Source organism: Suricata suricatta, chromosome 3, assembly GCF_006229205.1.
Source record: "Suricata suricatta isolate VVHF042 chromosome 3, meerkat_22Aug2017_6uvM2_HiC, whole genome shotgun sequence".
Taxonomy (NCBI): Eukaryota; Metazoa; Chordata; class Mammalia; order Carnivora; family Herpestidae; genus Suricata; species Suricata suricatta.
Window position 1 is genome coordinate 69,463,716 of NC_043702.1, and position 26,642 is coordinate 69,490,357.

General features: G+C 34.4%; 1 protein-coding gene across 3 annotated transcripts in view; it reads left to right on the top strand.

Moving 5' to 3' along the window:
- BAZ2B (bromodomain adjacent to zinc finger domain 2B) overlaps positions 1-26,642 on the top strand; it is a 292,602-nt gene that overhangs the window by 99,717 nt on the left and 166,243 nt on the right. Inside the window, exon 1 of one of the 3 annotated variants that reach the window (XM_029934507.1) lies at positions 10,437-10,755. The exons of the other annotated variants lie outside the window; for them this stretch is intronic. The gene's annotated coding sequence lies outside the window, so the exon portion shown is untranslated. Of the gene's footprint in view, positions 1-10,436; positions 10,756-26,642 lie in introns of those variants that run through there. 3 annotated transcript variants of the gene reach the window in all.

The following is a 26,642-nucleotide window of genomic DNA, read 5'->3' on the forward strand; positions in this document are numbered from 1 at the left end:
CCATGGTCAAATAAGTTTGGAAAACATAGGGCTAATGTTAAGGTTACAAAATTAATTTTAAATGCTGTTTCTGTGCATCTTTTAATGTGCTAATAAGTTTTGTTAATCTGAGGGGTTCCTGGGTGGCTCCATCCTGAAACATCCTATGTCACCTCAGATCACAATCTTATGGATTGTGAGTTCGAGCCCCACGTGAGGCTCGAGTCTGCTTCTGATTCTGTGTCTCCCTCTCTGCCCCTCCTCTGGTCATACTCTCTCTGTCTCTTTCTCCAAAAAATAAATAAACATTAAAAAAATGTTTTAACTGCGTTTTTGAACCTCCAACTCATTTGACCCTCCCTTCAAAGAGCATCTTATGGGGTTAATATTTTTCACTCTTTGGTAAATACTGTGCTATTACTGCAGGTAAAGTATAAGTTAATAGAAGGATTTTCTACAAATGCTGTTTCATAACTTCTTTGTTTACCTTAAGCCAACACCTCTCCCTGCCTGCTTTTACAACAAAGACTACATTTCTTCTTTTTTTCTTTAAATATTTCTCAAATCCATCCTTTCTTCTCTATTCATAAGGCTTTAATCTTATGTAGATTTGCATCATGCCTTACTTGGGCTGTCACTATTGCCTCCCAACTGGTGGTTCTGCCTCTAGTCTTGCTGTGTTCAAATTCGTCATCTTCTCAGTGACAATTTAATTGACATCACAAATCTAACTAGATTATTCACCTACTTAAAATAATTTACTAGCTTCCCATCAAACAGAATAAAATTTAATCTCATTTGCATGGCATATGAAATCTTCCATAATCTATCTGTCTCCTGCCTACATACAAAATTTTGACTTAATGTCCCATACTTAGTGCTCTCTAACTTTAAGATCATGTATACTTCCTGAAGCATGCAGTGGGCATATAGTTCTTTTGCCTTTCTTCAGTGCTAATACCTCTTCCTGACAGCCTTCTTTCAGTGAGTAGCCTAATTTTTCCACTCTTAAAGGTTTAGAGCAGATGTAATTTTCCCGAAGAACACTTTCAAGTTCTTCCTGGCTAAGTCAGGTGCACTGATGTATAATTCTGACAAAACGTTTGTAAGAATAAAATAAAAATATGTGTTTTATCCACTCTCTAGATCCTATACCTTGTATCTATCTTGTTTTTGCTGTAATTGGATATCAAATAAATGTTGAAATTAAGTCTGTTAAGTAGTTGAACACCTTCTGATAAACAAATTTATCACTTTTTCCTTTTTCTGGTTTAAAATCTGTTTAGATTATAAAATTAAATGTAATATAAAAATTTTAGAAGGAAACAAAATTTATGGGATTTAACTTGGTGAGATTTCTTATACATGACACAAAAAGTGTAATCCTTAAAGGAAAAAAAAATCAGTGGAGATCAGTAATTTGTACTTAATAAAACTTAAAATCTTTCGTTTTGCAAAAGACCCTGTGAAGATGATGAAAAAACAAGCTACATACTAAGAGAAAATATTTGAAAACCACAAATCTGACAAAGTACTCATATCTCCGATATATAAAAACTCTCAAACCCAACAGGAAAAATGCCAACAGTCCAGTTAGAAAATGGGTAAAAGAGATGAAGAAACATTTCACCAAAGAGAATGTACAGCTATCAGGTGACTACATGAAAAGACGTTCAACATCATAAGCCATCAAGGAAATGCAAAAATTAGCTATCACAACTCATGCATCAGAACAGCCAAAATAAAAGATAGTGACATACATCAAGTACTGGCTGTGGATGTGGAGAAAAATGGGACTTTATGCATTGCTGCTGGGAATATAAAATGGTACAACCACTCTGGGAAAGAGTTTCACAGTTTCTTAAAAAAAGTAACAGACTAAATATACTTACTACATGACCATATCACCACCACACTCCTGAATTTATTCATGGTTTTTTTTTTAACTTTTTCTTTTTCATTGTTCTCCAAGACTGGTTTCATTGATCATTCACAAAGCAATCCATCTTCTCTTATTAAATATATGTTAAATTAAATCACACTATGTTAATTCTTTCTTTGCTCAGAACTTTTCAGTAGTTTTCGCTATGTTAATATGTATAACTCTAGGTCATTTAACTGCTCTCTACTATTTCATTATATAAACATTCCACAATTTTTTAATTTATTCATTTTCCAGTATTTCATTATAAAAATAGTGCTGAAAATTACATTTTTGTATATGTCTCCTTATGCACATGTGTGAGTTTTCTGGGTTATATATGTGGAATATATATGGGGAATTGCTGTGATATAGACTATATACAGCTTTGATTTTACTAAGTATTGCTTAATTTTTTTCTAATGTGGCCATACCAGTTTACACCAGTAGTGCATAAGAGATTTCCTGTTCTATATTTTTGCCAACCTTTGGGATTTCTTTAGTGTTTCCCTTCCCGCTCCCTCTGTATAGAATCTGCTATGAAGTCCAATAGGTTTTACTTCTCTAATATAAAGTTTTTATCTCTTGCTCTACGTTGACCGCCTAAAAGAAAAAAATTGATTCTTCTTATCTTTCATATTCATCTTTGTATTTCTCATTCTACTGCCACAACCTCTTGCCTAAACTCTTGCAACAGACTGAATATTTCAGTATCCCTATTAGAACTCTATTCCTTTCCCAATCCATCCTACTTAACACTGCCAAATCAATATTTCTAATGCAGGTGGCTTGCCATTGTTTGCAGCATCAAATTTAAATACTTAATATAGTATTCAAGGTTGTCTCCAATAAGGTAGTAAACTACCTTTTCAGCCATATCTCTCACTATTTTCTACATATGCCATACATACTAGCCATAGTAGATTGCATTCATTTATTTATTGATTAATTCATCCAAACAGATATTTAATGCTCTACAGTACTATACAGGTATTAACACTTGAGTTCTATAGGCAACTATATTTTGAGAGAGACAGAGTATGTGTGCTCCAACGAGAGAGGAACAGAAAGAGAGGGAGAGAGAAAGAATCCCAAGCAGACTCTGTGCTGTCAGCACAGAACCCAACACAGGGCTCCATGTCACGAACCGTGAGATCATGACCGGAGCTGAAATCAAGAGTTGGGCACTTAACTGACCCAGCCACATGCTTTAGATTCTTGTTAGGGAGCTTGCAAGCGGCCTCAAGCAATTCTTCAAATACACCCAGTGCTTTTCAGCTTCTGCTTCTCTGCATGTGTCTTCCCTTCACATATGATGCCATTTTTTTTGAGTTCTTCCAGCCTAGCCATCTTTGCCTTTCAAATTCCTACACACTTTTCAAAGTCAGCTTCAGATATCACCTTTCATGAAGCCTTTTCTGAAGTCCTCAGTTAATTATGCCTCCATAGTTATATTGCTTTTATGGCACTTATTATATCCCATATATTTGTCTGAACTCTTCCAAGGTGATAAGTAGAATACTTTGTCCACTCATCTATATTGCCCTTGTAGCACTTCCAATAATGTCTTGTATAATGGTAGGCATACTATTAACTAAAATAATAAAATTAAAGTTCTCATGTTAATGAAATCTAGCTGCACCAATCAGAACAATTTGGAGAAAGGTCAATTTGAGTAAGAAAAAAAGTTTTATTATGTAATTCGATCTAGTGTTCTTAGTTTAAAATACCACAGAATAAAGTAAACAGGTTTCTATATTATGATCTTTAAGATTTTACTTTGATGAACAGCAGATTTTATTTGTGATCAGTGTAACAGTTGTTTTGTTTGTTTTTAGGCTCCTAAGTAGTTTCTTTAAGTCAGAGTTTTTCTTTTTCTTTTTTTAATAGTTTATTGTCAAATTGGTTTCCATATAACACCCAGTGCTCTTCCCCACAAGTGCCCTCCTCCATCACCACCATCCCCCCTTCCCTGTTTCCCTCGCCCTTCAACCCTCTTTTCATTTTCAGTATTCAATAGTCTCTTATGTTTTGCATCCGTCTCTCTCCCCAACTCTCTTTCCCCCTTCCCCTCCCCATGGTCCTCCGTTAGGTTTCTCCTGTTAGACCTATGAGTGCAAAGATATGGTATAAGTGAGAGTTTTTCAAACTGTGGTCGGAGGAAACATATGAGGTAGTTCTGTGGAGATGCCTTGGCTACTGTTGGGTGCCTCCATGGTCCCAAAGTGTAGGCCTTCATTTATTTTTTGCTCTACTTGGCTTCCTCACAAGATTCTATTTAAGAAAGAACTCTTCTGTTGAAAATTTTAAAATAATTGCTAAGGATGTATAAATACTGCTATTTTACCATTTATTTAATATTTTCTAAGCTCTTACATAAAAGATATTATTCTTGCCCCCTTATCCTTTTATTGCCACAAATTTCAAATCAGTAGTCAATATGAGTATGAAACTAAGTCATTAAGCAAATGCTAGGTAATGGACTTTGCGTATAATAAGTAAATTAATTCTCTGAATGTTCTGCATTTTACTATGGATTTTTGAGGAGTTGTTAGAATATTGGAAGTCACTGGAATTCATATACAAATTCTTAGGTAGGCTGGAGAATTTTCTAGACCATTCTTAAATTTCAAGGTACATAAGATTTTGATTTAGTAGGTTTGGCCAGAGCTTGAGAATCTTCATTTCTAAGAAGCAGCTGGAATGTTGGTGGTCCTTGGACCACACTTTTAGTAGTAAGGAGCTAGATGACCTTCTAAAACCCATCACTACATTTTAGGATTGTATCCTTTGCCCCTTTGCCCTAATGAAAATAGGCTTTCAATATTGCCATAGATATTTGTTTAAACTGGCTGTTTCTCTCTAGCCAGTTTCACATTTTGTCATTTTAATAGAAATTTCTGTTTTCTTTAGGGAAATAGTGTGTGGATTAATGATTGTTCTATGATTATGTGGTTCTTTGCTTAAAATCATCCTTTATGTTTTTTAAATAGTCTGGAGAACTATTAGACTGTCAGTAGCAACTTTCAAAGAGTTTAAGTTATATTTTTACAACAGATATTGAAGGATATTGTTTGAGGTTAGATATTAAGGCAGTCTAATAATAAAAGTAGAAAACTTAATTTTTTCACTAAGGTTGTTTTAGTTGGAATAAGTATTGCTATTTTTAAAAGTTGTTATTATCATGAATTAGTAGCAATTATATACCACAGCAGGTTAGTCTGTTAATTTTTTCTGTAGCACACATGAATTGAAAATATAATTGTATAAACAGTCAACCAATAGGACAGATAGTCATTTAGTTAAATAGCTTATATTCAAAAAGATATAAATTAATTCTGAGAGACATTAATGCTTTTTAAAAAAAGGTTATATAATATCATGTACTTTCATAGTCTTTTGGACTTTTACAGAAATAAATGATAACTAAATCATAAATTAAAATAACAAATTTTTAAGAAAATTATAAGAATTATTTACTTTTGATTAGTGGAAATTGGTGATTAACTTTGTAGACCAGGACAGCAGAGCATTTTTGAGGAGAAAAAATATGATTTTAATCTAAACGTGTTAGAATAATTTGTGTGTTGATAATTATTATATCAGCTCCAGATTATTTCGCTTAATAACTGTCAGTAGTAAAAATTGCTGGAGGATTTATATTATTACAAAAATGATGTTATAGTATATTCTTTTTTAAATTTCTTATTACATAAGCAAGCATTTACATTCTCTAAAAATTGTTATGTGGAATTTTATGTCAAATCTAGATAAAAGTTTTTTTTCAGAACTGATCCAACTATATTGATAGAAACAAACCTCCTTTGTTTCTTCTGGTAGCATCCATTGATTTTTTTCCTAAGGTACATTAATAGTGCTGATAGAAGCAGAACAATTGGAATTTACATTAAAAATAAATGCGATGAATAAAAAGCATTACACTACGATATTATAGTCTTGATTTTGCTTTACCAAAGTTCCGAAATCTAAAGGACAAAAATACTGACAAGGTCAAGAAGAAAATGAAAGAAAGAACAAACGATGCAAAAAGAAAATGACACTGAGGTCTTGGTTTAATACATATGTATTCCAGGTTGATGGTTGATTTCATTAGCAAATCTCATTGTTATGCAATGTCTGTTCTTCTGCAGCAAAATGAATATTGTATTCTCACTGGCTCTGTGTGTATCTATTATGTTGCAATAAATGAAAAAATATATATTTGTAGCTTCCTTTGGTTACCTCTTTCCAGTTTGTTTTTTAGGAAAAGAAAGAATATTGGATTATATTCTTTCTTTTGTTGTTAAGTTGGTTTGAAAGCTTTCCGATTTATTTTATACATATGTTTTCTACTTTTATTCTTTTAGTAAACAATTATAAGGTGGTTAATAATGTGACCATTTTAGTTACCCTATAACTTTTTAAGTGACTAGAATATAATCTTGATTGATTTAAGCTGCTAATTAACATGAGCTTCTTAAGCATATGCTTTCTAACATTTTTAAATGTTGGGAGTGCTTTTTCTTATTGCAAGAAAAATGTTAAGCAGGTGTACATATTAACCCAAATGTAAACACTGCTACCTTTTGCAATAGCAAAAATTGAACACTGAGATTACTATATACTTAGATTGAATTTTCATAAAAGAGGAAATTCAGAAATAACACATTTTAGTGGCTACATATTGAAAAAGTTCATTTAATGAAGGAGTAGGCTGCATTAACTCTTTGGGTTATGTATATGAGTCCAAATATGGACCAAAGTATACTGGACACAGTAGTTATTTTATTGTGGTCATTTTTAGGTCTGACAATTTTATAGAATCTGTTTGGTTTTTTGGTAGTGTTCTCAAAAGTTATTTTTACAACTAAGATTTCTAAGACCATCTTGAATGTAGAAAAGCCTGAGGTTTGATTTAATACGGGTCAATTGTGTATACCATTTAGAAATTACCTATTTGGTAAAAATTGGCCTCTGACTCATCTGATGCAATACTAATAAATATCTTGGTCATGTTGGATAAACATGAACTGTAATAAATATGTACAGCAGTTTATTAATGCATAAGTTAATTTGTACTTGAAGTGTTTGCATCTTATGATTCACAGTGAGTAATATAGAATGAGGAATTTCCAAGTTTAGTAAGGGAGATCCCTAAAATAATAAGAGAATAATATAGAACTAAATCAAGTAGAGAAAGAAGGTTTCATGGGCCCAAATAGTTAGGCTCTGAGAGAGGAGCATGCTGAAAGTGATAAGGTCTAAGCTGATAATGAGGTGGAAAAGCAATGGGAAACAGAACATAAACTTGGCATGTTTGGGAGACAGAAAAGACCAGCGCAGCTGTAAGATTATGATTTGCTAGTAAATTTTTGCCACATGTTGAAGCACTGTTAAATTTTAGTGGTATCAGTCCAGAATGTGGTATATTGAGATACTACCATTGCCAATCTTGTTTTATATAATAAAATGAGAGATAGGAATTCTGTTTATATTAATTTTACTACTATCTTCCATTTCCCCCGCCCCCAAACCAGTAGCATTAAAAGCAAATGCTGTAAAAGCGTGCATAGATCATGCTCTAAAATGAATCTGACTTGGTGCAGACTGAATGAGAACATAGGAATCTAGAAACCCTAAAGAAAAATTCTTTACCATAGTTAGAAATAACAAGCTGAGGAGGAATAAAAGTCATCATAGATTGGACTCTCAAGCTATTTGATTGAGCAGGATTATAGAAAGGCACTAACAAAGAAGAGAGGAACTATTTTAAGTAAAAAAAGAGAAGTTCCCTTTTAAGTATCTAGACTTACCTATCAGTGTCTTCCCCTGTCTGTTGTGGAACCACAGTTACAGCTTGCACGCCCCGTTTTTATTTGCTCATCCAGCAAAAGAACCTGAGTTTAGAAAATGAGGTATGAACTTGGAACATGAGAATGGACTGTGAATTTAACAAGAGATCCTTAGGGATTATTAGTGTTAAAAAAACAGATCCTAGACAAATTACAGAACCTTTCCTACCAAGATGGCTTATTTTCTGTGTAACTTTTCATTATGTTACGACCTCAGCTTGTGCTGAGGGAATGTTAAAAGAAATTTTCATATGAAGTTTGTTATTTAATTTCTGTAAAGATGCTGTGAAAAAATTTTGGTTTGGCCAGCATTACAATATTAAAAAGTATAAAAAAATTTCTCTCAATTCTTACTGCTAGGGAAAGCCTTGGTGCTTGTTTGTAACACATCTTACAGAGAATTAAAATTTTGTAATTTGATCTTGTTTCCCACTTTAGTTTTATAGCTAGGAAGCTCAGAATTCAACCACCCACATCTGAGAATTGTGCAAGGCAACCGTGATGGGTGTTTCTGTGTTTCAAGTTTTCCTTGTGTTTCATCTTCCTTCCTCTTATTTTTCCCTTTGTTCATATTAATTTATATTTTGAAAGCACCTGTTCTACCACTCATATTTCTGTAAGTCACATTAAATTATTTTGGAATAAAATGGGATGTAAATAACCATGGAAAGCTTATTTACTGCCAGCAGAAGACAAGCAAATAAAAGCAGGAACCTTTCTCCCTCATGTCCCTTCCCATCTCATCTTTTCTTTCTGTATGAATTTCTTAAGTCATGGATGACTAATCTCCTCTGTGGTGTCTTAGGTTTGCCAGGGGGCAGGGGAATCCTTTCTGAAGCTTTTTGCCTGTACAGAACTACCAGGTATTGCTCATTGCGCTGTGTGCCCTACACAAGAGTGCCTGACTTGAGAGAAACAAGTAAAGCTGAAATACTTCCTAGAGGACAAAAGGATGCCTGTTCCTGATATGTCAGCTCAGAGGGCGCTTTTTCTAACTCTCAGAGTACCACATCTATTACCCTGAAGTTGAATTGTCAAGCCTTAATACCAAAACTTTGCTGCTTGTTGGTGAAAGCCACCTAGATTGAAACAAAATTTCAAATTTATCTTCTTTACCTTTATGTTTTTATTTCATTATCCTCTAAGTTTGACTTATAGAAAGCTAAGATAGTCATGGATCTTTGATAATGGAAATAATTTTCTAATTTAAAATTTATTTTTGTTTTGTTACATGAATCACAGTCAAAGCTACATAGTTAGTATGAATTATATATTTAATTTTCTATAAAGGGAATAAGTAAGGGCTTTGTTTTGCATTCCAGATAACTGTAGAATATTTGAGATATATCATTTGACCAAGAAATTCATCTGGACCTGTTAACTCCTTGGTCATAGTTTTCTGTAAATTTGCTCTTTCGTGTGTCATTGTAGTATAGTGATTAGTGACGTGTTAATGTTTAATATTGAATACACACTCCATTCAAATGACACATGTTGTTTGTAATGAGACCCATTCTGAGTTTCTGTACTCATGGGACACTTTTCTTTACTTGGGTGTTCTTTTTATTAGTAATTTCTTTTGTTTTCTATTTCAGTACATTAGAATTTTATTCACAGAGTAAATATGAATTAAAAAATACAATGTAATGGCTTGATATGATTATATTGTTGTAAAAGGGTCATTAAGAGCTCTTTGCCTTAAAAATAAATCATTCTTTGTTCTTAATAGTTAGGAAATAGATGCATACATGACCTTAGTATAAATAGAATTAAGATAAGTGCAATTTTGTAGATTAAGAAAAAATCCCCTAAGTATTTATAAAGTAGTGAATTTGTTTATCATTTTTACAGAGCACATGTGTTTGTTTGTTTTATACCCTCAGTTAATTTAAACCAACCCTTATTCACCTATACTAAAAATTTCAGAGAGGGGGAAAAAAACAGCAGTTTTAGGGGGAAAAAGTGGGGACAAGAAAACTTAATGTTCAAGCTAATAATATTTGTAGAGATGCTCACAGATAAATATTTTTAGTTTTGTTTCTTTTTGAAATACAAACTTTAAAGGATGCTGGGAATAGCTTCAAGTTGTGTAAACTTTTTAATTCATATAATTGAGATTGTTTTTTTCAAAGACTGGCTCATAAATTATAAAGTAATATTTTTGTAGTAGCTTGTTCTGATAAAAATAGGTTTATGCGTTGACTAAAATTTCATTATAACTCAGAAACTTCTTTTATCTACTTTCTTGAAGCAGTTGAAATTTAAAGATTTTCCCTTAAATTTAACAGGTTTTTGAACAGTTATTCTTAGTTTGTTGTTGTTTTCTTTTAAATATACCTTGTTAGCATTGCCTTGTTTTTTATAGTTTACTTGCCAGAAGTAATTTTCAAAACCTACTTAAACAGATTTGTTTTCAAGCATTCCTTATTATAAACTGTGCCAATGCATGTCAGGAATAACCCTTCCTTAGAAAAAGGAAGAAAGAACTCTTTATTGTCTGTTTTGACATTAATAAAATTAAGAAAAGAGCGATTACTTGAGACAGCCACCTTACCTGGCTTAGTTTTGTCACGTGAGCATTCACGTTTACTGGTGATCTAAGTGCTCCACCTGCCTTTCAGTTTGTTTACCAGGAAATCAAGATGTGTAAACTGCAGGAAGTACTATTTGACCCTCTCCGACAGTATCTCATTACAATAATTGCTAATCTCTGAATAAGACAGCCATGTTTTGTGAGTAACTGAGGGAGAGAGGTTGTGTTAGGTAGATTTTAGGTGTTTCAACAAATAGAGCATTGTAAATGCTTACTTGGATTATGTTTTCATGATAGCTTTTGTTAAAAGACATGTGGTGACCTTTGGGGTCAGCACAGCTAGGACACAATAGTAGGTATTCTTTCATTCCTTTTAACTGAAAAATATCACGGCTTGTTGTTTTGGAGTGCTGTCACTGCTCTGAATCGAAAGGATAATGGCTACTTCCTGATTAAACCCACTCTCCACAGTAAGCTGTTAATGTTATACTGTATGTCTTTTTCTCTTGTAAATGCAATAGTATTTGGTGTTTTCTTTACTTTTCATTATTGTCTTTTCATAGATATATCTGTTATAAATATATCCTGAAGTTTAAGTTTACAATTACAGTAGAAACTAGTGTTTTAAGTTTGGAGATTTTTTTTTAATGAGAAGTATTTCTGTTTGGTATCATATACTCATTGTAGATTTGGTTCAAGAAATTGTTTTTTTTAAAAGACATTGAAATGATAAATTATATTAAACTGCCACTTTCTTGGCCCTCTAAGGAAAATTTATAAACATGTGGTAAATGAAGTTTTTTTAGGGAATATTTGGATAAATTAATTTTATTTTTCTTTCATAGATTTCATAAATCTATTTACATTTGTCATTGTTGATAATGATTTTAATTATTAAATTATTGTTTTTAAATTAGTTAAGAGGGCCTTCTGATCTAAAAACAATATTAAGTACTTGGTATATAAGAAGGGAATAATGAGCTTCTTAGTTTTAATCCTAAAGCTGGGAGTCACTCCATCTGTGTTCCTGGGACAATCATTTAAACTGCTTACCTCAGGTTTCTTGTCTACTGTCCATATGAGTGTTAAGTAAAATGTGTAGGTTTGGTTTGTTTTTCTTTATGTCAGTACAAACTATAAAGAAAATTAGTTTTCACAAGTATTTTATAAAATGAAGAACTTACTCTGAAGATAGAATAGGAAAACATTTAGGAGTCACAGTAGCAATAAAATAATAGAAAAATTATTTCTAGTATAAAACAATAGAAACATTTTTGTTATAAATAAGAGAAAATGAGCTTTAAAATAAATACAATAAAATTGGTCTTTTTATTTTGGACTGAACTGTCAGTTTTGGTCAGTTCTTAATGTAACATTACCAAAAGATTGTATTTATTGTTGGATACATGACTAAAATGAGAAGCGTAAAGCTTGGAGGTGATTTAGTAAAGAGTCACAAATATACTTAAGACTTTTTCTCAAAAGTCTAATATCCTGGAAATGAGATTATGCAGAGTAGAAGGAAGAATGTGCATATATACTAAAGGCCTATAAGCATAGTTTATCTAAATGGTAAGATGTTTGATTTTAAAAAATTTTTAATGTTTATTTATTTTTGAGAGATATACAGCACAAAGGGGAGGGGCAGAGAGAGAGGGAGACAGAATAAGAAGCCGACTCCAGGCTTCTAACTGTCAGCACAGAGCCTGATGAGGGACGTGAACCCAGAGATCCTGATCTGAGCCGAAGTCAGATGCTTAACGGACTGAGCCACTGAGACGCGCCCCGTTGTTTTATTTTTAAACTCTAGTAGTAGGTATCCTGGCCATTTAAAAGAAAGCATTATGAAATTATTAAACTTGAATTTAATTATTGAAGATAGTTTAAAACCTAAAATCCAGAAATATTTAAAAATATGCTGGGATAATGTAAATATAATTCTACTTTTTTTGAGTTAAGATAACTTCTTTTGCAAGATGCTTATCAAAATTATTTTCGGTAACGTGATAATTTTTAATATAAATTATTCAGATTTCTAGAAGATTCTTTTTTTTAATTTTTTTTTGTTTTATTTATTTTTGATACTGAGAGAGACAGAGCATGAGAGGGGGAGGGGCAGAGAGAGAAGGAGACACAGAACCGGAAGCAGGCTCCAGGCTCTGAGCTAGCTGTCAGCACAGAGCCCGATGCGGGGCTCGAACCCACGACCGTGAGATCTGAAGTGAGCCGAAGCCGGAGGCTTAACCGACTGGGCCACCCAGGCGCCCCTAGAAGATTCTAAAGATTATGTTTAGTGAATATTTTAGCTTAGTCAGGTTATTAAAATAGGACTTAAGCTCCTCTATTTAATTTGTAATAACAAGTAATAGATAGATGTCAGTTACTGACTGCTTAATATGTACCAATCACTGGGCTAAGTGTACCAATCACTGTTGTAGGAGATAGAAACATTTACCTTTACTCTTTTGGAGTTCTTTTTGGCTGGGCCTGAAAATTAAATGGACTTAAAATAGATCAACAGGACAAAAGCATACAAATTTATTTAATTATAGTTTTGTGTTACATGGGAGACTGTGTAAGGAATGATGACACAAAGAAATGGCAAAACCTGCTTGTTTTATATTAAGGTGAACAAAGAGATGCAATTGTGGAAAAGTGACTACACAGAGAAAAGAATTACTTTTAACAAAGTCTGTTTGTGTGGGATTATCTCAGTCTCGACTTCTTGTCCTTGATGATAAGAGTGTACTTTCCTTCTGGTAAGTAGGGAGGACATCTTTCATATAGCAATTTCAGTATTGCTTTTAAGAAAAAGAAGGAAGGTCAGATGCTTTCCTTAGTTTTACTGTTTTTCAAGTGCCTTTAACTCAAAATAGTCAATATGCTAGAGTTGTGTGTTCTGAACTCCTTCATTATAACCTGTATTTTATATTCGTGATAATCACGTGAGGTTCAGATACTATCATTACTTCTATTTGTACTGATAAGGAAATAGTGGTAGGAAATTTAAATAATTTTGACAGTCTTCCTTAGCCAATAAGGGCCATACCCAGACCAAAAAACCCAACAGAATCCAGAACTCAGTCTTCAGTGTCATGCCTTTAAGCATTGTGTTTATATTTTAGAGATAGTAAGGTGCTTACACCTTGATTTAGATAGTTTTTTTTCCCCATCAATTTATTAAATAATGCAGAGTACTTACTAAGTATCAGGCACTATAAGGAAGTACCAGCAATAATAATGGAAAACGAAACAAAATTCCTTGTTTCAAGAAACTTATAGTTAGTTGAAGAGGCAGAAAATTAATAGGCTATTCCATATTACAGTGCAATGTGATAATTGATATAATAGTGATCAGTGCAGGATGTAGGCAACACAAGTATCTATTCCTTTTTTTTTTTAATGTTTGTTTATTTTTGAGAGAGAGAGAGAGTGTGAGTAGGGAGAAGGCAGAGAACAAGGGAGACAGGATTCAAAGTGGGCTCTGAGCTGACAGCACAGAGTTTACTGTGGGGCTCGAACTGACAGACTGTGAGATCGTGACCTGAGCTGAAGTTGGATGCTTAACCGACTTAGCTATCCAGGCATCCCTCTAATGTATTCCTTTATTCACATATTAAGTTTGCATTTTGGTATGCTGTTCTAGGTACAAGGGATATATCAGTAAATAAAACTTTCAAAGCTCTCCGATCTTGTGGAACAGATAGTGGGGTAGAAAGAAACAATAAGCATGACAAAGTATATAGCTTGTTTAAAAAAATTAATATTTAATTTTGAGAGAGAGAGTGGGAGAGGTAGTCGGGGAGGGGCGGAGAGGGAGAGGGAGACACAGAATCGGAAGCAGGCTCCAGGATCTGAGCTGTCAGCACAGAGTCCGGCAGGGGGCTCGATCCCATGAGCTATGAGATCATGACCTGAGCCAAAGTCAGTTGCTTAACCAACTGAGCCACACAGGCACCCCATTTTTTTATTAAAAAGTTTTTTAATGTTTATTTATTTTTGAGAGAGAGAGAGTGAGGAGCGTGAGTGGGGGAAGGGCAGAGAGGGAGAGTATATAGCATGTTTAAAGGTGTTATGAAAGATAGAAAAAGTAGAGCAGAATAAGGCTTTGGTGGTGATGGGTAGCAGAGGCTGAGGAGAGATTTTCAGAGAAGGTGATAATTTAAGCAAAACCAATGAATTTGTTACCTAGGTGGAAATCTTTGAGAAGAGCCTTCCCGGTAGAGGGCTTGAGGCAGGAGCATTCATGGGTTGTTCAGAGTAAGGAACAGAGACCAGTGTGATTGGAGCAGAGTGAGGAGACCAGTGTGATTGGAACAGAGTGAGGGAGAAGGGACAGTAGAGGAGCTATTGACACAGGTAATGGGTAGAAAGGTGATTTCATATAGGGCTTTTACAGACCCCTACAGCAGCTTTGAGGAGCCACTGCAGGGCCATCACTAAATCTGGTTTGTATTTTTTGTTTGTTTTAAATTTTATTTACTTATTTATTATTATTTTTTAAATAATAGTTTATTGTCAAATTGGTTTCCATATAACACCCAGTGCTTCTCCCCACAAGTGCCCCCCCTCCATGACCATCACCCTCTTCCCTCCCTCCCGCTTCAGCCCTAGGTTCATTTTCAGTATTCAATAGTCTCTCATGGTTTGTGTCCCTCTCTCTCTCCAGCTTTCTTTCCCCCTTCCCCTCCCTATGGTCCTCTGTTAGGTTTCTCCTGTTAGACCTATGAGTGCAAACATATGGTATCTGTCCTTCTCTGCCTGACTTATTTATTTAACATTTATTTATTTTTGAGAGACAGAGAGAGACAGAGCGTGAATAGGGGAGGAGCAGAGAGAGAAAGAGACACAGAATCTGAAGAAGGCTCCAGGCTCTGAGCTAGTGGTCTGCCCAGAACCCAATGTGGGGCTCGAACCCATGAACTGTGAGCTCATGACCTGAGCTGAAGTCAAATGCTCAACCGACTGAGCCACCCAGGCGCCCTCTGCCTCACTTATTTAAAGGGTCACCCCAGTTGCTGTGTTGAGACTAGTGACATTGACCACTACTTAGAAAGCTCATAGAGTAACTGAGTGACTGAAGTTGGTAGCAAACTCCAGATGTTTTTAAGGTACAACCAAAAATGTCTTTCAATGGATTGGATGTGGGATATGAGAAAAAGAGAAGACAAATGATTCTAAGGTTTTTGACTGAGCAACTTAGAAGGATGATGTTGCCATTGGCTGTGAGATGGGGAAGGTATTCAGATGAAGCAAGTTTGGGATACAGTTGGGCATTCAGGATTTTGATTTTGGATGTGGTAGATTTTTAAGTGTCTAGCAGATATGCAAGTGAAGATTATGGGAAGACTTTCCAGAAGAGATACTATCTAAATTGAGGCTAAGAATGAATTGGACTCAGCTGGTCATAGAGGTTCCCTATAATGAGATTTGAGAGTATTCTTTATGCACTTAAATGAGTCTTGGCATTTTCTACTTTACATATTTACAAACTACAGAGTAACATCTAAAGAGTTACAACATTTGGGGTGCCTGGGTGGCTCAGTCAGTTAAGTGTCTGACTTTGGTTAAGTATCTGACTTTGGCTCAGGTCATGATTTCGCAGTTCACGAATTCAAGCTCTGCATTGGGCTCTGTGCTGACAGGTCAGAGCCTGGAACCTCCTTTGGATTCTGTGTCTCCCTCTCTCTCTGCCCTCCTCCCCATCATGCATTTTCTCTCTCTCTCTCTCGCTCTCTCTCTCTCTCTCAAAAGTAAACATTAAAAAATTTAAAAGGTTATAATATTTTAAAAAGCAATAAAATTGTTTATTTCAAATAACAGTTTATTCTGGATAGCTAAATTTTCAGAGTATTTCAGTGGCTTCTATATTAATTAGTTGTACTGGGTGCTGTTACGTCTTTAATTCTCACCATAGTACCATAAGATAAATGGTATTCCCATTTTACACTTGGAGAAACTGAGTCTGAGGGAGATTCAAATTGCCTGAGGTTGTTGATATAATAAGAGACGGGTCTAGATTCAAATCTAAATCTTTAGACTCTATTGCCTATGCTCATTTAAAAAAAATCTGATATATTAAACTTCATACATTTGTTTAAGGTCTCATGAAGTTGTCTTTTTTTGCTATCCTGTATTGTAACTTAGTGATAAGTTGGGACATAAGACTTATGGTGGTTTTTCTATCATAGAGTTAAAGCTGTTTGTTGATGCTGTTTGTTTGGGGGGGGGTGCTGTTTTTGTTTTTTTTTTATTTCTGCACAACTTTCAATACAATCACCTACTACTACTGACAGTCCCTCCACTCTCAGCCCTATCCCTCTGAGTAGTGCTTAATACATGGTTAGAAAAATTACAGCTGCTATCATTATCATCTTTATCCCTCTTTCTAATATGCTGTGACCTTGGAATCACAATCCAAGTTTGTTGGAGTCACGTGTAAATTATAAAACCTCAGAGATGAAGGGCATGAGGACTTCTTAATTAATAAAGAATGAGTTTAACTCCTATATTTTATTTGATGGAAACCCATTTTTGTTTCCTTCCCTTTACTGGCTGTTTTCTGGGAAAGTGAATTTGATAAATAGCTGTGTTTCTGACTGGAAAAGCAATGTTCTCTGAGATGTCAGTGGATATTTTCATTGTAAAAATGAATATACATCATTCTACGTCAGTGGGAATAGAAACGTAGTTCATTGGAACAGATTTACTTTTGAGGTAATGATGCTATACTTTAAAAGCTTAAACATTTGCCTTTAGATCAAAATATAATTTAATGTAATTTATGATATGTTTTTAAAAGCACACTTAAGAGGTCATTCAGACATTCTGTAGGAAAGGAGTATTTTAAGAAAAGCATTTTGCACATTTTTAAAAGTACCAATTAAACAAATCCACTCCATGGTGGATTAAAATAGCCTATTTGCCTATCAGGTTATTTTAAGCATATATTAAGGACATGTGTAGGAAATCTGCTAATCTTTATATTTCTGTTCTATAACTATGTGACTTTATTCCAAGTGCACTGTTTTATATATTTCTCAAATTCTTATGCTCTTTTTCAATGGAACAAAAAAAAAGATACTTATCTTTCCTATTTCTTGTTCTAAAGTCTTCCTTCATTTTTATTTTATACCCCTAATACTTACGTGTAATTTCATTTAAGACTGCTATAATTATCTTTTTTATTTTTTTTTTAACATTTATTTGTCTTTTGAGAGACAGAGACAGGGCAGGAGTGGAGGGGCAGAGAGAGAGGGAGACACAGACTCTGAAGCAGGCTCCAGGCTTCCAGCTGTCAGCACAGAGTCCAACATGGGGCTTGAACTCATGGACTGTGAGATCATGACCTGAAATAATGACCTAGGCCGAAGTCAACTGTTCAACTGACTGAGCCAGCCAGGTGCCCCATGACTGCTATAATTATTAAACAAACTTTTTAGTAAAGAAAAATTTTGGTTGGCGATTATAACTTTATTATCTGTATAATCTCATATTTTAGTTAATTCTGTTGAGGATTAGAAGTATATATCCTAAACATACCTATTTAAGCATAAAAATATTAGCATATATATAAAATGTTGTGTATTCCTCACCTATTTTGTTTTATTTTTTATTTGGACAGTGTCTTTGTATAAAAGAAAAATGATTGATCAGAAAATGTTCTGATAAAAGTGTTCTTTTGCCTATTTCAAATAATTATACTGAACTAGGGGCACCTGGGTGATTCAGTCAGTTGAGCGTTCAATTTCTCCTCAAGTCATGATCTCAGGTTTCATGGGTTCGAGCCCTGCATCTAGCTCAGAGCCTGGAGCCTACTTCGAATTCTGTCTCCCTCTCTCTCTCTGCCCCTTCTTCACTCACTCTCTGTCTCTCTCTCTCTCTTTCTCTCAATAAATAAAACATTAAAAAACAATTAATACTAAATTAAATCTGTTACATCCCTGATTAATTGTGGAGTGCCCAGGGAATGAGTATTCTAATCATTTTTTCTGAGACTGTTTCTCCTAACATTTGTTGTTGTAGTTTTTACTCTATATATTTGTGCAAATGTAATATTGAATTATTTTTTGAAGATTAGAAGATGCAGAGAACTACTGGGTTCTAATTTGACAATTTGAGCTACTGTAATCTTGTTTGGTAAACAAAGTACACAAACAGATATTAAATATTGGTCTTTGATAATATTAGTAACTAATCTTGTTTTATAAACAAAGCGTAATTAAATATTAGATGTATAACAGCAATTTAAAAACACCAGCAATGCCAAAAAGAGGGAAGGATTAATTGCTAAGTGAGTAATATAAACAAGTAAAATATTATGATTTGAGAATAAGAGAAGGGTCACTAGAATGACCAAGGAAGGCTGGAAAAAGGAAAAGGTATCTGAGCTTCAAACATTGAAGACAGAAATGTTAATTTTATAACATATTTACTGAGATTTTTCACATACTGCAATTTACAATTTACCCATTTAAAGTGTATAATCCAATGATTTGGGATATTCAACAGGACTATGTTTTTTAAGTTGTGGGAAAATATGTAACATAAAATTGCCATTTTAACCATTTTTAAGTAGGGGTGCCTGGGTGGCTCAGTCGCTTAAGCGTCCAGCTTCAGCTCAAGTCATGATCTCATGGTTTGTGGGTTTGAGCCCAACGTCAGGCTCTGTGCTGACAGCTAGCTCAGCCTAGAGCCTACTTCAGATTCTGTGTGTCCCTCTCTCTGCCCCTCCCTTGCTCGTGCTCTCTCTCTCTGTCTCTCAAAAATAAATTAAAAACATTAAAAAAATTAACCATTTTTGAGTGTATAATTCATTGGCATTAATTACATTTACAATGTCATTCAACAGTTACTGCTTTATTTTCAAAATTTTTTCATTACACCAAACAGAAACTCTGTAACCATTTAGCACCAATTAATTCTCCATTTCTCCCTTTCCCCAACCCCTGGTAATTTTGAATCTACTTCCTATCCCTATCAATTTGTCTATTCTAGATATTTCCTGTAAGTGAAGTCATATAATATTTGTCATTTTGTGTCAGGTTTCTTTCACTTAGCATTATGTTTCCAAGGTTCATCTATGTTATGGTATGTATCAGAACCTCATTGCTCTTTAGGGTTCAGTAATATCCCATTATCTATCTATCTATCTATCTATCACAAATATGACATATATATGTATGTATGTTATATATCACATTTATCCATTCATCTCTTGATGGATATTTAAATTACAAATATCTGTTCAGTACTCTGCTTTCAATTTTCTTTAAGGTATATATGTGCGTTGGAGTGAAATTCAGGTAGTAATTTGATGTTTAGCTTTTTGAGGAACTGCCAATCTGTTTTCTGCAGTGACTGCATCAAGTATTAATTTTTTTCTATTATACTTTAAGAGGGGCACGTGGGTGGCTCAGTTGGTTGAGCGTCTGACTTAAGCCCAGGTTATGATCTCATGGTTTGTGGGCTCAAGCCCAACATTGGCTTTGCACTGATTCTCTGTCTCCCTCTCTCTACCCCTCCCCTGCTCATGCTCTCTCTCTTTCAAAAATAAATAAGCATTAAAAAAATATTTTATTATGCTATAGAGCATGTAAAAGATTAAACCAAATGAATACTGGCTTCAGCACATAACATATGCTTTTCTTAAAAGGAAAAGAAAGAAAAGAAATGTGTATGTGTAAGAAGCCATGTCTTTTTTTTATAATAGTTTATTGTCAAATTGGTTTCCATATAACGCCCAGTGAAGAAGCCATTTCTTAAAGTGAATTTTAATATAATAATTAAGCCTTCTGGTAGTGTAACTTTAGTGTAATTCTGCCCAATGTTAAGATATTTTTTAGTTGCCTTTTACATATTATAAAGTTAAATCCCACTTAATTATATCTAACTGGAAAATACTCCTAATACATTCTTTTTAGTCATTTTGTATTTATTTATTTATGTCACTTATGTTAACATTTTATACCTTTAAGTCTTGAGAGAGATGAGCCACATTTCAGTGGACATTTTTTAAATTTATATATTTATTTATTTTTTAAATAGTTTATTGTCAAACTGGTTTCCATACAACATCCAGTGCTCTTCCCCATAAGTGCCCTCCTCCATCACTACCACCTCTTTTCCCCCTTCCCCCTTCCCCTTCAACCCTCAGTTTGTTTTCAGTATTCAGTAGTCTCTCAAGTTTTGCGTTCAATGGACATTTTTGAGATGACTCCTAAAAGTATAAATTCTAGAATTCAATGTGAGTTAGTAGAACATTGTTTACCTGTCTTTTTTTGTTTAGATCAGTGAGGAGCCACTAAGCCAAAAGACAGGCATATTTAACTGACTTGATAAGATCAGATAACTGAGCAAATGGGAAGCACTATTGGAATAGGGAAATTTTTTGACCTAATTACCAACTTCCCTAGGAAGTATGTATAATATACTATAATAAGCACAGAAACAATAATGAGTTACTTGGCAGAAATTAAAGGAAGACCAATCAGAGGGTTCCTTTAAATTTCTTATCAAAAGGTTTATGTGATAATATTTGATGAAGAGGGAATTTGAAATAGCCAGCAGTTTTGAGAAAATTGACAGAGGAGAACTCACAGAATCTTTCTTTTTTCCTTTGTTCAAACCTCTGAGGAAAGGTGCCTCTTAGTAGTGATCTGAGCCTATCGAGTCTTTCCACAACCAAGCTGGAACTGAGAATGAGATTAGAGTCTCCAAGTCACCATCAAAGGTTAAACTTAGAGAAAGCTTTTGGGGAAAGAAGTTTCCATTTGATTTAAACCAAAAGACAATACTTAATTGAACACAGAATTGTGGTAGACTTAAATATTTTGAATAACTTACTGAAAATTAAATAATTAGGTAAAATATGTTAAATGTTTTTATTGTGACATTGTCAAGATGGTAAGAAAGTAAAGAATTTAAAAGGATCAAAAACTAAGTGAAACAGAAAATTTAAGGGAGGATTAAAAGGCAATATTGTTAAAATTTTCTTAGTACTCAAAGTGGTCCACAGATTCAGTACAATCACTATCAAAATCTCAACAGCATTTTCTACAGAAATATGAAAAACAATTCTGAAATTATCATAGAACCACAAAAGATCACACATAGCCAAATCAATCTGTAGAAAGAAAAACAAAGATGGAGGCATCATACTTCCTGGTTTTGAAATATAAAGGCACATCATTAAAACAGTATAGTACTGGAATAAAGACACAATGAAATAAAATAGAGAGCCCTGAAATAAATCAATGCATATATAGTCAACTAATCTTTGAAAAGGGTGCCAACAATACACAATAAGGAAAAACTTTTCTGTTCAGTCAGTGGTAATAGAAAAACTACATATTGACACGCAAAAGAATGAAATTGGACCCTTATTTTACACTACACACAAAAATTGACTCAAAATAGATTAAAGACTTCAATGTAAGATGTGAAGGTGTAAAACTCCCAGAATAAAACAGCAATGATTATCATGGTCTCAGCAATGATTATCATGGATATGACATCAATAGCATAGTCAACAAAAACAAAAATAAATGAGACTACATCAAATATATTGTAAGACTACAATATATTTAATACACATACAAAATATGTTTTAATCAACTATATTATTGGTAAGGCTTCTGGTCAATAGTAGGCTATTAGTAGTTAAATTTGGGGCAAGTCAAAAGTTATATGAAGATTTTTGACTAGTTAAGGGGTCAGTGCCCCGAACTTTCATGTTGTTCAGAGGTCAACTGCAGAGGTAGCTGGGTGGGGTGGTGCTGTCAGTTGGGTGTCTGACTCTTGATTTCGGCTCAGGTCATGATCTCAGTCCATGGGATCCAAGCCCTACATTGTGCTTGGCTCTGGCAGAGTGGGGTCGCCTGGGATTCTTTCTCTCTCTCTCTCTCTCTCCCTACCTCACTCTCTCTCTCTTTCTCATTCTCAAAATAGTATACTTTTTTTTTTTAAAAGGTCAACTGTACAAGCAACTCTTAAAGTCAATAGTAAAACTAACTAATCTGATTTAAAAATTGACTAAGGACTTAAACAGACCTTACTCCAAAGAAGACATACAACCAACACATATATGAAAGATCCTCAGCATCACCAATCGTCAGAGAAATGCAGATCAAATCCATGAGAAGATATCATTCCACAGCTTTCAGGATAGCTATTATCAAAAAACAAAGACAATAAGAGTTCATTTAGATGTGAAGAAATTGGAACTCTTGCACACTGTAGAAATGTAAAATGATGCAGCCATGATGGAAAATAGTATAGAGTATGTTTCTCATGAAATTAAAAATAGAATTACCATATGCTCCAGCAATCCTACTTCTGGGTATTTATCCAAAAGAATTCAAATCAGGGTCTTGAAGACCTATTACTATTCCTATGGTTGAGTAGACACTATTCACAATAGCTGAGTTATGGAAACAACCTAAATGTTCATCAATAGATGAATAGCTAAAGAAACTGGTTATATGAATATAATAGTATAGGGTTCAGTCTTAAAAAGAAGAAAATTCAGCAATATATGACAGCCTAGATGAAACTTGAAAACATTATGCTAAGTGAAGTAAGCCCATCACAGAAGGACAAATATGCATGATTCTACTTATATATAAGGTATCTCAACTAGTGAAATTTATAGAATCAGAGTGGAATGGTTTTTACCAGGACGTGGCAGTAGGGAGAAATGGAGAGATTTTTTTCACTAGGCTTAGCATTTTAGTTAAGCAAGATAGATAAGCTCTAGAGATCTGCTGTACAGCATGGTACTGATAGTCAACAGTAATTGAGCATTCTGAAAAAATTTTTAAGGTGAATTTCAGGGACACCTGGCTGGCTCAGTCCATAAAGGAGGTGGCTCTTGATCTCAGGGTTTTGAGTTCAAGCTCCATGGTTTTTTTTCTAATTTTTTAATGTTTTTTTTTAATTTATTTTTGAGAGACAGAGAGAGACAGCGTGAGCAAGGAAGGGTCAGAAGGAGAGGGGGATACAGAATCTTAAGCAAGCTCCAGGCTCTGAGCTGTCAACACAGAGACCGACACGGGGCTTGAACCCACAAACGTGAAATCATGACCTGAGCTGAAGCTGGGTGCTTAACCGACTGAACCACCCAGGTACCCCCAAGCTCCATGTTTGATGTAGAGCCTACTTAATTACATATCAGGCTACATTTTAGAAGGAAACTTTTTTTGTTTTTGTTTTTGTCCTTGGGAACATCAAGATCTCCTTTGCTGCCATCCAAATTTTCTTTGATGGCCATCTGCCATCTCTCAGAAGGTCTTCTTATTATTCCAAATTTGATTTGAGGGCCTCATGAATCTATAATTTTTATTACCATAGTCTAGATACCTTATTAGGGACACCACCACTTCTCTGTTGGCTTACCCTGCAAGGTATTGTACCTGACACTGATTAGGTGGCTTGGGTATGAGTGATGGATTATTTATTATTCCTTCTAATGGTGCCAATTGTTAGACTCTCAGCATTTTGGATATTTTATCTTAATTGTTAGATTCTTTCACTTACTTCATTATTTCCCTTTTCTTTTTCTTATCCACCTCATATCCTAGGCCACAGTTTATTGGAGTGTTTCTTCTACCAGGCCTACCTGTTTTATTGTAGAATTATTGACCAAGTACTAAGAGATTTTCTTTATCAATTAATAGCCAATAGAAATCTACATCATTCCTTCCTTTATTTCATAGGATCATTGTGTTTTAATTTGTTTATTTTATTAATCGTTCCTTAGACATGATATTGAAGGTGAACCTTGTGGACATCCAGTATCCAGTGTGGCATATTACGACTCAGGGAATGCAGAGTTGGGATGGTGGGTCCATTGCTAGGTCCAGTCCTGCTTTCATCATGCTGCCTCCCTGTGTGTAGGGATGAGGTGGAGCCTCAAGAAGTCATAGATCATCGTAGGGGTTACCTGGTAAGGGATTTATGGCTAGCTGAAGGGCCTCACCCAAGTAGTTACATGTCCTCATAGAAACTTTTTTGGAGGTATAGCAGTCCTGTGTTTTCTTTATGCTCTCAGTGTGCCTCCTGTAGATGTAAACTTTGGTTTCAACAGTCTACTTACAGTAGGCCTTAGAAGAGTTCTATGGGAAGAGGTAGAAGACTCTTGGAAAGTACAGATCTTTGGTTCAGATTGCTCTGTCCTTAGGATGACAAGAGGATGACAGAGTTCTCACACCTGCCCTTGTTACCTACCATCTTGAATGCTATGAGTTTGGAGTGATAAGTGAAAGGAAATGTGCAGGCTGTGCTGGCTAACATTTTTCCACTTCAGAAATTGAAAATTGATTAGTAGCTTGTTTAGTTATTGACAAGTATGTTTATGAAGACATTTTAAAGTTATTTCTACATTAAAATTTTATGGGAAATAGAGGGGTTTTTTAATATCTTAAATTTCTTTTTTATTTTTTAAACTGACAATTAGTGAGAAATATTATATCAGAATTCCTCATCTGTAAGATTAAAATAATACCAAAACTGCTTACCTCAAGATTTGTTCTTAGGGTAAACTGAGAATATATGTGCACAATGGTTTTTTGCTTGGTTTGGCTGGGCTTTTGCAAATTACCAACTTTCATATAAATATTAATGATTATCATGCACTTTGATTCAAAGCCTTTTATTAAGATCTTATATTCTAGGTTATTAGGGTTTAAAGATGATAAATAATAGTCCCTGCTTTTTCAAAGATCTCACTGTTTGGTAGGAAATGAGATGTCAAGACAGAAAATTGCTGCACAGTACAATGTTATAAGTACTTTAATTATATAATATATAAGAGCAACAAGAAAGGAGTACCTGTGACTTCTTCAATGAGTCAGAATGGCTTTCCAGAGTAAGTAATTCATGAGATGAGACTTAGAATTTGTATAGTAATTTGGCAGGGATAAAGGGAGGACACGTGAGGAATAGTGAACATCATGTACTAGATATGTGGCACGGATGCAGGGGAGACCGTGGCATTTTGGGGAATGGCAAGACATTTGGCCACTGAGTGTATGAGAAGGGAGTGTGACCAGAGAGGAAGTCAGAAGCCTCATTAAGAAGAGCGTTTTGTGCCAAACAGAAGGCCTGGGTTTTACCATATATATGATTCAGAGATACTGAAAGATTTTTGAGTAGGGGAGTGGTAGGATCCCCACTTAATTTTTGTATTAAAATGATTACTGTTTTCTTAGTAGGATTACTGTGACTGTGTGGAGAAGGATTGGGGAAGAGAGAAACAGACCTCTTAGAGAAGGCTATAACAGTATTTTCAGTAAGAACTGGTTTAGGATTGTACTAAAATGATGGTGGCAATAGAAAGAAAGTATTTAGGAAGCATAAGCAGAAGAGAGTGAAAAGTTTATGTGATTTAGAATCTCAGGCTTATTTTTCTTTATTAAATCCCTCTATGATAAAAATCTAGCTAGTCACATGACCATTGGAATGAAGTTGTAGAACAAGTCTGGTAAGTACTTAGAAACTTAGAATGTTGGATAAACCTGTTCAGTTCCTAAACTAAATTTATATAGTGTTAACAAGTTTATATATATGTATACACACGTGTACACACACACACACACACACACACACACACAGATGAGAAATTAACTAAATGGGGGAGCTCCTGAGAGGCTTTGATAACTGATACATGAGAGGCCATTCTAGGGACATTCTATATTCAGTCTTGGATATGGAGGCTGAAATAGAAAATACTGACTTTAGAATATCAGTAGAGAATGCATTATGTCAAATAGCATCTTATCAACATGAGATCCAAATAATCTTTTTTTTCCATAAATAACCAGGTTTATGGACATATAATTAACACACCATAAAATTCACCTATCTAAAGTATGTAATTCAGCTTTTAGCTTATTCAAGAGTTGTGCAACCATTCTCACAATCAGCCAGAACATTTTTATCATCCCAAAAAGAAACTCAGTACTCATTAACGGTAATTCCTCATTCTCCCCTAACCTTCCCATAGCCCGAGGCAACCACTAATCTACTTTTTGTCTCCACAGATTTACCTTTTCTGGATATTTCATATTAATAGAATCAGGCATAATGTGGTCATTTGTGACTGGTTTCTATCACTTCACGTGTTTTAAAGTTTCTTCCATGTTGTAGCATGTATCAACATTTTATTCCCTTTAATTGCCAAATAAGACTTCATTGTGTGGGAATACTACATTTTCTTTATCTGTTTATTAGTTGACAGTCATTTGGGTTATTTTCACATTCATACACAGGTTTTTATGTGGACATATGTTTTCATTCCTCTTGGGTATATACTTAGGAAAAGAGTTGCTGGGTCATATGGTAACTCTGTGTTAGCCTT